This window comes from Octodon degus, unplaced genomic scaffold (genome assembly GCF_000260255.1).
Source record: "Octodon degus isolate 3935 unplaced genomic scaffold, OctDeg1.0 scaffold00258, whole genome shotgun sequence".
In the NCBI taxonomy this organism is placed as follows: Eukaryota; Metazoa; Chordata; class Mammalia; order Rodentia; family Octodontidae; genus Octodon; species Octodon degus.
The window spans coordinates 401,336-404,890 of record NW_004524834.1 but is presented as its reverse complement, the minus strand read 5'-3'; the positions used below and the strand labels follow the sequence as shown (position 1 = coordinate 404,890).

At 36.0% G+C, this 3,555-nt stretch overlaps 1 non-coding gene across 1 annotated transcript; it reads left to right on the top strand.

Moving 5' to 3' along the window:
• The first annotated feature begins 3,149 nt into the window (after positions 1-3,149).
• On the top strand, positions 3,150-3,254 carry LOC111814035. The gene has a single exon (XR_002819115.1). It is a non-coding gene; the product is annotated as a U6 spliceosomal RNA (small nuclear RNA).
• Positions 3,255-3,555: the final 301 nt, after the last annotated feature.

Genomic DNA, 3,555 nt, shown 5'->3' with positions numbered 1-3,555 from the left:
AGAGACAGAGACAGAGACAGAGACAGAGAATAAGCCAGTAACATGTATTTCTTTTCTGAATTTGTCTTTTTAATGTTCTGTGTAACAAAACGAGGGGTATACATAGACACATCGTTGGAAGACATTTTCTTGAAAACATATAAAGTAAATCTGTCAGTTTGAGGGAAATAATAATGCTTATTTTCAAATATAAATTTTGAATTTTTAAGAAAAAAATTAAAATTTGGGGAAATGTGTGTATGTGACAACTGTCCAACACTTAAGTACCTTTTCAGTAAGGTTGGTGGAGAAATCTACAAATGTGAGTATCTCAAAACTTAGCTGGTCTACATAACTCAGTGAGTCAATATTTTCCAAGAGATCAGCGAATTGTATAAAAGTCATGCCTGGCTAAATGGTCCATTCAAACTGCAAAAGAGATTATAGATTTTACTATAGCAGGGTGAAATGTTCCCTGATTCTAGTTGTATATTGTAGCTAGCCTTTAAGAAACTATCTTTTGTAGACTTTTGTTGTAGAGGATAACAAATGCAGCCATAATTATATGAAAATCTGGTAAAACAGTCATCCCATTTCTAGTTACATATCTGTGAGGTACTAGATTTGCTTCATACATTTAAAGTAAAACAACATATTGCAACAGTTTGAACACAGGAGCCATTATGAGAATCTAATTATCTTCTATTATGGTAGGCCTAAAAGAAATTTGTAGAAATGTAAATCAATATTCCTTTCTTATAAAATTTTTGAAGTTTTCAGAATAATTGTGTTACTTTTAAATGTGTATTGCACTTACATTATTGTTTTTAAATCCTGTAATTAAGTTTTTTGAATTTCTATTTTAATTTTTAACACAGTAAATAAATAGATATAGCTTACATAAAAATTCTTGGGATTCTCAATAATTTTAAAGAATGTAAAACAAAAAATATTTAAATACATCAATGTATAGTGTTTTTGAGGACTGAGTTAAAAATATATACATTATCTCATCCATAAAATGTGCTCAGTTATAATATTAATGTCCAGCAAATATTTACGATATGCAGGTCCTGCTATATATGTCATGCAACCCTCACAACACTTCTATGAAATAAAGGCTATTATGACCTTTTCTTGTTTTTAAAGATGAGGACATCAAGGCACAGAGAGTTTATATAACACGCTTAAGGCTACCAGCTTGTAAATGGAAACCTAAGGTTTGAATGCAAGTAGTCTGGCTCCACAGTCTGAGCTCCTAAACCTTACATTATACTATCAATATTTGTAGGAGATGACATGGCTAATGATTGTCGATGGTTGTAAATTGGGTTATACAGTTTCAAGCTACTTTGTTTTCTTCTTAAGCCTTTTATAAAGTCTCACTTAATATTTCAAATGAGGCTTCTATGTGGCATGAGATATAGGCCTGGAATACAGATGGAGGAATCAGTGTCCTCTCCATTTTGGTGGCAGATACAGAAGAAACCTTTTCTCTGACAAAGATCCATCTCTGTAGTCAAATTAGAGGATTCGTATTACACTAAAGCAAAGGAGCAATTGCCTTCTATATGCACCTGGTCCTCAGAAACATGACAATCTAACTGAAGGGGATAAAGCAAGTACTTAAAAAGACAGCTAGATGAATAACAGTATCTAATTAAATGTTAAAGTAATCTGAAGCAAGATTGAAGCTTTTAAAAAATTCTTAGATTATTCAGAAAATACTTCAGGGTCAACAGTCGCTCTGGGTCATACTAAAGAAGGGTAATTATTATCACACTCTTGATGTCACAGAATTCTGAATTAACTTGGTTCACAATTTGGCATGTTTCTTTCTTCTGCTGGCAAACCTACATTTAATTCTCAGCCTTCCTGTACACCCACAGAAAGTGCTGTTTTCCAGATTGTGTTTTACTGTGTTGACATCAGCTACCAGCCCTGTAGTGAGGGAAGATTTTCCTTCGTACAATTAGGATATTGCTGATGACTTTTATTACAAGCCACAGAGCTCTTGGTGTGGGCCAGACCTGTGAGGTTCTGATACCAAGGCTGACTTAACTTCTCTGGCTATTGGCCTATTTCTCTTTCATGTACTTTGTGGATTGTGTCAGATTGAGTTTTCTTTTCTCTTTTCATATGTGGATGTTTAGAGTCAAGTTTGTGGCTAACTTGCTACAGGTGTTATTTCTAAGATATGTTTTTGTTTTTAGTTTATTCTTAGCACCCTTCTTCTTTTATTCCTAATTGTAAATTTCCTCTTTTGTGTTTCAATCATCCTTGAAAAGCTATCTTAAATCCTTGCAGAAATAGATGAATTATAAATAACTTCTGTTCTGCTCTGCTACTAACTAGCAACATGGCATTGAATCAGTCCTTCAAATCTCTGGACTTTTTAAACAATAAAATCCTCACTCTTGTGGTGCCTTCCAGCTCTTACACTATGGTTCTTAGTAGTGGATAATTGAGAACTATGGCTGTGTTATCTAACTTTTTCTCATTACTGAGACAAAATTCCAACATCTAAAGTTAAAGGAAGAAATGTTTATTTAGCTCACAGTAGGTGGAGGTTTCAGTCCATAATCAGCTGGATCCAAGTCATGGGGGGCATGGTACAGAGGCAACCATTCATGGCAGCAGGAGATTCCAAAAGCAAAAGGGAGCCTCTTTCCCTCCCTTATATTATATGCAGGCTATCCTTAGGGTGGATGTAGCACTCACAGCCACAATCCTAACACTAGACAATAAATCAATCACAAAGTCTAGATTCAGCTGTCTCCAAAAAGCCTGCCCCATGACTCATAAGGCTTTAGGGGAACATCCAGGCACAAGCCATAACAAAAGCTAACAGGATACTACTGAGGACAAGGCTTATAAATTCAAATGTACAGTAAAGATGTATTTGTTGTGGTCCTTCTTAGATGTTATCAATCAATATTTATCTGAGACAATGTACAAAGAGAGGAAGATGGAAGCATAACTTTCAAAATAATTCCCCTTGGTACTTGGCTGTCACATGGACACCTTCATAATGACTAATAGCACTTACTTTGTTCAATTCAGGAGACCTGGAGCAGAGATGGAGAACAAAATATGTAAGATCTTGTCCCTGCATTTAAGAAGCTATGCAAGGAAAGGATACAAACTCTTAGATCCAGAACATAAAGGAGGTCCTAGCTTTGCCAGCACATATACTAAAATTGGAATGATACAGAGAAGATTAGCATGGCCCTTGCACAAGGATGACACAAATTCATGAAGCATCCCATATTAAAAAAAATAAATAAATAAATAAAGGAGGAAGAGAAGCATATGGAAGGAGAGAAATACTTAGAGAAGACTGAGTTCAAAGGGCCAGCACCCCTTAGCACCTCCTGAATGTAAGCATCAGTTGAGGTGAGCACTGAGGGCCAGGCACCTTTCCCTGTCATAACAGCAGAAGGGGAGACCTCAGGGGAAGGAGGCAGCTCATGATGGAGCAGGAGCAGGGGCTCCATTCAGAATGCTCCACAATAATAATGACTTCACACGTGAGTTAACTTGTCTTTCCAGGCTCTGCCAAGCTTATGTGCCAGA